Below are 10,000 nucleotides of genomic sequence, written 5' to 3'. Positions count from 1 at the left end.
TTTTAGAAGGTCTGTTTTGGGTGTAGATACGGTGTGTGCGTGTGTGTGTGTGTAAGCTTTACGTCATTCTAACTCTGGAACATTTTGCTGGGATAACTGATGAAGGACATCTTGTCCAAAATGTCCTGTGTTCTTAAGAGAACCCCTAACCCTAACCTTTACCAGCAATTGTTAACAGTTAACAGAGTTTCAACACATCATTTGTTTATAATCTGAGCATCTGTAGATAGTCTATAGGAGACCATCCAAATAAAGTGTGACCATATGTAGAAATACTGTATACTGTAGTATCGATTTTTATGTGAATAAGAACACAACAACAAATCTTTTTAGTTTGTTTGTTTATATTTGCTGTGTTTAAGGGGGCTGTTTATAGTTTGTTGTTGTTTATTCAGACTCATGTGATGAAAACCATGCGGTTATTAAGCATGACTGTGACTGGCTCAGGGGTGACGTAGGCTACAGTAAGAGACTTAACTGATTAGCACCATAGAGAGATAACCATAGACACTAGCACCATAGAGAGATAACCATAGAGACTAGCATCATAGAGAGATAACCATAGAGACTAGCACCATAGAGAGATAACACACGCTGCACTTATGCCATCCCTGAATGACAGCTTAATGACCAGGAAGGAGGGGTAGAGATGGAGAGAAAGAAACTAAGAAAGCGAGAGAGTGAGCGAGAGTTTGAGGGAGGGAGAGATAGAGAGAGAGAAACTAAGAGAGTTAGAGAGTGAGCGAGATATTTGAGAGAGAGATAGAGAGAAACTAGGAGAGTGAGAGAGTGGGGGAGTGAACGAGAGATTGAGGGAGAGAGAGAGAGATAGAGAGAAACTAGGAGAGTGAGAGAGTGAGTCAGAGATTGAGGGACAGAGATAGAGAGAAACTCAGAGAGCAAGTGAAGAAGAGAGAGAGAGAGGGATGGAGGGATGGAGGGAGAGAGAGAGACGTTTAAAACCCCTTTATTGAACCATCACATGGATCAAGGACTCCTAAAGAGGAGTATGTAGCCCTAACCCAACTATTCCCACACCATATTAAAGAAGCATCAAGAATATAAACAATCACCTGCTAAACAATCACCTGCCAAACAACAGACAACAGACAGTGGTACAGGAGGTAGAGAAGTCGTTTAGTAATCAGAAGGTTGTTAGTTCAATTCCCTGTCGAAGCGTCCTTGAGCAAGACACTGAACCCCGAATTGCTCCTGATGTGCAGTGTGCCATCAGTGTAAATGTAAAAATGTGTATACATCCTTGTAAGTAGCTTTGGATAAAAGCGTCTCTTAAATGACTAAATGTAAAAAATGTCTACACACCATAATTATCAACTGACGACAGAACTGTGTCTACACACCATTTGTGTGAGAAATATCTGACATTATCAGTGTCTTGGAAAAAAAAAAAAGAAGCATATCCAAGTCTGATTTTTTTTTTATTCAATTAAGGCCTAAAACATTTTGACTTGATTCACAATTCGCCCCTCCAACCTCCTGCTCTTCACGATGGACAACTTTAAAATCAAAATATTTAAACACGTGCACCTTCCCCTTATTTTGTCGGGAGTACTTGACTCCAAGGACAAACATCAGTGCCCAAAGTAAACCCAAGTGCTGAATGCTTCATCCGGCATTTTGAAAGAGGAGATTCTGTTATGCACAGTCACAGACACACAGTGAAACATAGTATCTGGCACCTGACCCAGCATTCATAGAGTGGAGACCTCAGGCCTTAACTCTGCTACAAAGACCTCTGTGACCATGGCAACGGTGGAGCACATGCCACTGAAGGTCACTGAAGGTCACCAGAGGGTTCTGGAACTGGACTTTTATAGAACACTGGCCATGAAGATTCTGATTCTCTGATAAAGTGGTCCTCCATTTTGTGTCAGGTCTCTCTTTGAGTACATTAAAGTGCACACCCTTGGGAATAGCATTGTGCAATACCTTTGCCACGGCGGTCGCAAAGCTTAAGCTCTCTCTGAAGAGAGCAGAGCAGCGTCTCTGCACTGTTGTCAGGGTTACGTTGGTTGGGAGTAACAAATCAATCTGGAAAAGGGAAGAGAGAGAGAGAAACTTGGATAGCGAGAGAGGGAGAGGAAAACTTGGAGAGGAAGAGAGGGAGAAAGGGGGGAATGATGGAGAGGCAGAGACTGGGAGAGAGAGAGACTCGGAAAGAGATGTAGAGATTCACAGAGAGATGGAGAGATGGAGAGATCCACAGAGAGATGATGTCTGATGGAGAAAGTTCTAGAAAGATGTGCAGTCATTTTCCTTATCAGTCTTTCTCTCCTCCCTCCACTCATGGTGTTCTTGGTGTGAGATTCATGTGTGTGAACTCGGAATCACCCGGGCCATGCAAGGATGTAATTCATATATAGGCTTAACACTTCCCCTGCCTATATATATGCTTAACACTTCCCTTGCCCATATATAGGCTTAACACTTCCCCTGCCCATATATATGTTTAACACTTCCCTTGCCCATATATAGGCTTAACACTTCCCTTGCCCATATACAGGCATAACACTGTATTCATGTAGCAGATGTTTTCATCTTGAGCAGCACAGCACAGCACAGCACAGCACAGCACAGCACAGCACAGCACAGCACAGCACAGCACAGCACAGCACATCACAGCACACCACAGCGCAACACAGCACACATAAAAGACAACTTTTGGACCATGAGGAGAAATTCGTTGAATTTGACAAAAAGTGTATGAGATTAGAATCATGGACGACACCTTTAATCTCCAGGAACAGGGCTCACTGTTGAATGGGCTTGTCTCACATTAGACCCAGATCTGGTCCAGACCCGGTCCGGCGTTGTTTAGACCCGGTCCAGCATTGGCTCACATTACACCCGGACCCGGTCCGGCGTTGTTTAGACCCGGTCCAGCATTGGCTCACATTACACCCAGACCCGTTCCAGCCTTGGCTCACATTACACCCAGACCCGGTCCAGCCTTGGCTCACATTACACCCGGACCCGGTCCGGCGTTGTTTAGACCCGGTCCAGCCTTGGCTCACATTACACCCAGACCCGTTCCAGCCTTGGCTCACATTACACCCGGACCCGGTCCAGCCTTGGCTCACATTACACCCAGACCCGGTCCAGCGTTGGCTCACATTACACCCAGACCCGGTCCAGCCTTGGCTCACATTACACCCAGACCCGTTCCAGCCTTGGCTCACATTACACCCAGACCCGTTCCAGCCTTGGCTCACATTACACCCGGACCCGGTTCAGCGTTGTCTGTGATCCTGGTTGTGTCGTCCTCTTTGTGGCACAGGTTGCGGTGATTGACTGTGTCTGAGCACTCCCTCGTCACCGCTAGCATGTCGGCGTGAAGGATGTGGGTCATCTCTCTCTCCCCCCTCCTCTCTCCTTGTCAGTGGTGCTCCTGCAGCTGTGTGTGTGTGTGTGTGTGTGTGTGTGTGTGTGTGTGTGTGTGTGTGTGTGTGTGTGTGTGTGTGTGTGTGTGTGTGTGTGTGTGTGTGTGTGTGTGTGTGTGTGTGTGTGTGTGTGTGTGTGTGTGTGCTGGATGCTGAGACAGAGCTGAGCTTTGACAGATGAAACTTTCATGGGAAAATGGGATCACGTTTCAAAGTGTCTTTGATACAGTGGAAGCACTAGCCACACTGGAGCGTTCATGACACATGCGTTGTGACTGAAAAGGGGGAAATCGGGCCGAGGATTATGACAACATGCTACCCTGACACGTGACACGCCTCAAAAAAATGGGGAATCCAGACTCTGGAAGGTTCTACGCTGAACATCATTTTCAGCGAAATCTAATTACTGTGTTAAAAGTGAGAGTCAAGGGGGGCACGGTGGCGCAAGCTGATAAGTCCCCGCCCAACTTACGGGCTTCATTGCCCGCGGGGACACAGGGTCAAGTCTGGCCTGATGTCATTTCCCGGTCCTCTCCCCACCTCTTCTCCGCCTCGCTTCCTGTCATAACTCTTCACTGTCCTGTCCAAAATAAATGCATACAAAAAAAAGCCCAAAAATAAATCTAAAAAGTTTTTTTTAGAGTGTCAGCAGTGTCAGGAGTGTCAGGAGTGTCAGGAGTGTCAGGACGTGTCAGGACGTGTCAGGACGTGTCAGGACGTTTCAGGACGCCTCCAGAAGGGTTCTCTAGTAAACTTGGCACTGGGAATACTGTCAGCCGAATGTTGTTTTCAATGAGGGCAAGTTAAAGGATATTTCAAAAGGACATTTTTAAATCACCATCTTCCTATTGTCTTCTGTCTTCTCCCCCTCAGGGACAAGCCCCCCCACCAGGCAGCCAATGGCGATCAGGTCGCAGGGGATCGCCTGGGATTGGGCAGCAGTGACACGCTGACCAATGGGAATCGAGCAGACCTGGAGGCCGCCAAGCGATTGGCTAAACGGCTCTTCAAGCGTGATGGATTCCGGAAGTCTGATGTGGCCCGCCACCTGAGCAAGAAGTATGAAGTCAGGGTGATAAGAGAGACACACACACACAGACACACACACACACACACACACACACATGGATACACACACTGTATGGCCTCCTGAGCAAAAAGTATGAAGTCAGGGTGATGGGAGACACACACACACACACACACACACACATGGATACACACACACACACATACACACATGGATACACACACTGTAAGGCCTCCTGAGCAAAAAGTAATAAGACACATGCATACATGTACGCACACACCTTATGCATGTGTATTAGTGTGTATGTGTGTGTCTGCATGAGTGTATACATATATGTGTGTGTGTGTGTGTGTGTATAAGTGTGTCTCCTAGTATGAGTGTAGAAGTGTGTGTGTGTGTGTGTGTGTGTGTGTGTGTGTGTGTGTGTGTAGAAGTGTGACAGACTGCAGGTTGGCCCAGTTTTTTAGTTTTAGCCCATTTCTCCGTCTCTCTCTGGCCCTCTCCCCTTCCTCTCCCCTTCCTCTTCCCTTCCTCTTCTCATCCTCTCCTCTTCCTCTCCTCATCCTCTCCCCATCCTCTCCCCATCCGCTCCCCATCCTCTCCCCTTCCTCTCCTCTCCCTTCCTCTCCCCATCCTCCCCTCTTCCTCTCTCCTTCCTCTCCCCATCCTCTCCCCATCCTCCCCTTTTCCTCTCTCCTTCCTCTCTCCTTCCTCTCCTCTTCCTCTCCCCTTCCTCTCCCCATCCTCTCCCCTTCCTCTCCCCTTCCTCTCCCCATCCTCTCCCCTTCCTCTCCCCTTCCTCTCCCCATCCTCTCCCCATCCTCTCTCCTTCCTCTCTCCATCCTCTCCCCTTCCTCTCCCACAGCAGTCACACTGACAGACAGACAGTTGTTGGTTTGCCAGCATAAAACAGAATCCCGGATTAAAGGCCTTTTCCTGGTGTGACAAATGCACCATGGGAATTGTATTTCTTTTGGCACAATCTTTCATAGCAGCCCAGCTGTTTAGGCCAGTGACCAGAAAACTGCTTCAGTCTGAACTCCATGTCTGAGCTGCAGTTAAGATTGGAGAATCACAATTTGTTCTCTCTCTCTCTCTCTCTCTCTATGTCTCCATCTCTCTTCCCCTCTGTATCTTTCTGTTTACTAGCAATGACTTCAGCAGAATGGTTGCAGAAGAATATCTTCGCCACTTCAATTTCACAGGCCTGACTTTGGACCAAGCTGTTCGGTACGTGTGTGTGTTTTGTGTTTTACTGATGTTTGTGTGTGTGTCTGTGTGTGTGTGTGTGTGTGTGTGTGTGTGTGTGTGTTACTCATGTGTGTGTGTGTGTGTGTGTGTCACATGTTTGTGGGCATAACCTGAAAAATCCTGTTGGAAAAAGACCAAAGACACGATCTTCTCATGACTTATTCTTTTCTGGGTTATGGGGCTACACATTGAACATCTCTATGCTGTACCGTGTCCTGAAATTAACACCAGGGCTGATAAAGACCCAGAAACACTGCCACCTACTGGCAGAAACAACAAAGTGTCTGCAGGTACCTCCTGGAGTGTGCCGTCGAATCACTGGCTAATTCTCCTCCCCGTTAACCTGAATTGTATCTCATGACAGAGATAGTTTTGTCAAGCTGTTTCTCTTAATGTAGTTCCAATGTCCAGCTTGACCATTTTGTGGTGTTGGCTCAGGGTGTATGTGTGTGTGTGTGTGTGTGTGTGTGTGTTTGTGTGTTTAGCCTGTCTGAGTGATTCTAAAGTGTGTGTGTGTGTGTGTGTGTGTGTGTATGTTTGAGGATGTGTAGCCTGTCTGACTGATTCTAATGTGTGTGTGTGTGTGTGTGTGTGTGTGTGTGTGTGTGTTTGTGTACGTGTAGCCTGCCTGAGTGATTCTAATGTGTGTGTGTGTGTGTGTTGTGTACGTGTAGCCTGTCTGAGTGATTCTAATGTGTGTGTTTGTGCATGTGTAGCCTGCCTGAGTGATTCTAATGTGTGTGTGTGTGTGTGTGTGTTTGTGTACGTGTAGCCTGTCTGAGTTATTCTAATGTGTGTGTGTGTGTTTGTGTATGTGTAGCCTGTCTGAGTGATTCTAATGTGTGTGTGTGTGTGTGTGTTTGTGTATGTGTAGCCTGTCTGAGTGATTCTAATGTGTGTGTGTGTTTGTGTGTTTGTGTACGTGTAGCCTGTCTGAGTGATTCTAATGTGTGTGTGTGTGTTTGTGTATGTGTAGCCTGTCTGAGTGATTCTAATGTGTGTGTGTGTGTGTGTTCAGGGTGTTTCTGAAGGAGTTTGCTCTGATGGGGGAGACGCAGGAGAGAGAGCGTGTGCTGGTCCACTTCTCCCACAGATACCTGCACTGCAACCCCAAACTCATCCACTCAGAAGGTAACGCTGCTGTGTGTGTGTGTGTGTGTGTGAGTGTGTGTCGCTCTGGGTGTATACATGTTAGTGCATGTAGAGTCAGTGTTATTGAGAAACGTAATAGCAGATGTGTGTATATTGTGTATGTTTATTTCTTAATGGTGTGTGTATATTGTGTATGTTAGTGTGTGTGTGTGTGTGTGTGTGTGTGTGTGTGTGTGTGTGTGTGTGTGTGTGTGTGTGTGTGTGTGTGTGTTAGTGTCTGAGTTTGGTTTTCTGTATATCTACCTCAGAGGTTTACGTTTGTAAACACAATTCATCTCTCTCTCACTCTCTCTCCCTCTCCCTCCCCGTTCTCTCTCTCTCGCACCCCGCCCCCACTTCTCTTTCCCCATCCCGTCTCTCTCTCTTTCTCTCTTTCTCTCTCTCTCTTTCTCTTTTGTCTTCATCAGACAGTGTCCACACCTTGATTTGTGCGTTGATGCTGCTGAACACAGACCTGCATGGCAATGTGAGTTCAGACCTACAGACATCCACACCACAAAGACATGATTACCTATGGCATGTATAACACAAATCATAGCAAGGTTTGTCTCTGTTGAGAGATATCATAGACTTCACACTTCACTCATGACGCTAGTCACTCATGACGCTAGTCACTCATAACGCTAGTCACTCATAACGCTAGTCACTCATAATGCTAGTCACTCATAATGCTAGTCACTCATAACGCTAGTCACTCATAATGCTAGTCACTCATGAAGCTAGTCACTCATAACGCTAGTCACTCATGACGCTAGCTGAAGCTAGTCACTCATGAAGCTAGTCACTCATCAAGCTAGTCACTCATCAAGCTAGTCACTCATGAAGCTAGTCACTCATGACGCTAGCTGAAGCTAGTCACTCATGAAGCTAGTCACTCATCAAGCTAGTCACTCATCAAGCTAGTCACTCATGACAATAGCTGAAGCTAGTCACTCATGACGCTAGCTGAAGCTAGTCACTCATCAAGCTAGTCACTCATCAAGCTAGTCACTCATGACAATAGCTGAAGCTAGTCACTCATGACGCTAGCTGAAGCTAGACACTCTGGCTAAGTAGCCTCTCTGTTGTGACCCTTTTTCTGGGGTATTTCAGTGTCTGGCGTCCGTCTGTGTTCTTTGACTGGGTTTTATAAATAGCTGCTGCGGTGTAGTCGGAGAGGTCAGGGTTCTGAGCATGTCTGACGGTTCTCCTACAGAACGTGGGGAAGAGGATGTCCTGCACGCAGTTCATCGTGAACCTGGAGGGACTCAATGAAGGACGGGACTTTCCCAAGGACATGTTGAAGGTCAGCCACACAGAGTTTCTCTCCGTCGTCTTTTTTTCGCTCTCTTATTCCCTTTTTCTCACTCTCTCTTTTATTCTCTCTCGTTCTCTTTTTATTCCCTCTCTTTCCCTGTCTTGCATGAGACGTTAAACCACACACACACACACACACACACACACACACACACACACACACACAAACACACACACACAGATTTTAATAATGTACTAATGTCCACACTGAGAAAAAAAACATAAATACAGTACATAAATACTTAGGTGAACTTGCAGTACACACACACACACACACACACACACACACACACACACACTCACACACACACAAAAGCAAGGCACACCCAGATTATGGATATAAATAGCAGTATCTTTGCCAAATGTGACTGCTGCCAATAATAGCTGATCTGACACCAAGCGGTGCCGGTCCAGTTCATTAGCCCTGCTCTCTTTGTGTGTGTGTGTGTGTGTGTGTGTGTGTGTGTGTGTGTGTGTGTGTGTGTGTGTGTGTGTGTGTGTGTGTGTGTGTGTGTGTGTGTGTGTGTGTGTGTGTGTGTGTGTGTGTGTGTGTGTGTGTGTGTGTGTGTGTGAGTGTGCCAGTTCATTAGCCCTGCTCTTTTGGTAAACACAGCAGTTGGAGTCCTATCATAATCCGTTTATGTCTACGTCCAGACGAGAGCTTATATTCAAATTATATCAAAATGATATCATAATAATATCAGAGTTATATAAGACATTTTACAATAGTGTATATATATAATCTTATAACCAGTTTATGTGTACGTCCAAGGCTACAAGGCTCTCCGATGAGGCCTTATAGTCAAATCATGTCATGTCGTATGACATTTTACAACAGTATTATATTATAATTATATGTTACAGTTGAAAAGCACTCTGCCGTTAGAGTCCATTTCTGTGAATCTGTTGACCTCTAGTGGATATTAAACTGTCTTGGTCCTAAAAAACTTCTTGGTTGGCATCAAATGTATAGCTTTCAACATAAGCTCTTTCCCTCTCTTGTGTACGTGTTATTGTTGCTGAAACACAAACTCTTTCCCTCTCTTGCGTGTGTGTTATTGTTGCTGAAACACAAACTCTTTCTCTCTCTGGCATACGTGTTATTGTCGCTGAAACACAAACTCTTTCCCTCTCTGGCGTCTGAAATCCTATCTTATCTCAGTTTAGGATGACATACAGGGTTTTTGGTATTAGAGAAACTGCAAGTCACTTTGGATTATGGAATCTTCCAAATGAATCCATATGAAATGTATTAGACATACAGCAGCAGACCTACACCCAGGGGACATGAACACACACACACACACACACACACACACACACACACACACACACACACACAGCAGGCCTACACCCAGGGGACATGAACACACACTCATGACGAAATTAATATCTGGAGGTAGCTTTGGATAATGGCATCTTCAAAACCCAGGGACCATACACACACGCTGATGAAGAAACGAATATCTGGACTGTAAGTCGCTTTGGATAATGGTATCTCCCAAATGAATACATATTAAATGTACCAGACATACGGCAGTATACTTAAATGAATGGGGTTTACCACTACCTGTTAGTGCATACTTTTGAGTGGCTTCATACTTTACACACATTATTTCTACAAGTCAGTGCATTTTTAAGAATAATTTATGAATCTTTGCAATCTGATGCATACTAGACTTTATCCATATACTCTGACGGCATACTATTCTGATGCATACTAGACTTTATCCATATACTCTGTCGGCATACTATTCTGATGCATACTAGACTTTATCCATATACTCTGTCGGCATACTATTCTGATGCATACTAGACTTTATCCATATACTCTGTCAGCATACTATTTGGATGGCAGATGTATGAGTTCCAG

General features: G+C 45.6%; 1 protein-coding gene and 1 long non-coding RNA gene across 8 annotated transcripts in view; both read right to left on the bottom strand.

Annotated features, from left to right (window-relative positions):
* Positions 1-10,000, bottom strand: part of LOC105893717 (SEC14-like protein 1) — a 436,978-nt gene that overhangs the window by 91,577 nt on the left and 335,401 nt on the right. The window lies entirely within an intron of this gene.
* LOC116218758 overlaps positions 8,398-10,000 on the bottom strand; it is a 15,926-nt gene continuing 14,323 nt past the window's right edge. The window contains exons 2-3 of the long non-coding RNA XR_004163029.2: positions 8,784-8,788; positions 8,398-8,425 (exon numbers count right to left, since the gene is read on the bottom strand). This is a non-coding gene — a long non-coding RNA (uncharacterized LOC116218758). The remainder of the gene's footprint in view (positions 8,426-8,783; positions 8,789-10,000) is intronic.

The sequence above is a fragment of the Clupea harengus genome, chromosome 23 (assembly GCF_900700415.2).
Source record: "Clupea harengus chromosome 23, Ch_v2.0.2, whole genome shotgun sequence".
Taxonomy (NCBI): domain Eukaryota; kingdom Metazoa; phylum Chordata; class Actinopteri; order Clupeiformes; family Clupeidae; genus Clupea; species Clupea harengus.
The sequence above is the reverse complement of the archived record's forward strand: the minus strand, read 5'-3'. Positions and strand labels throughout refer to the sequence as shown.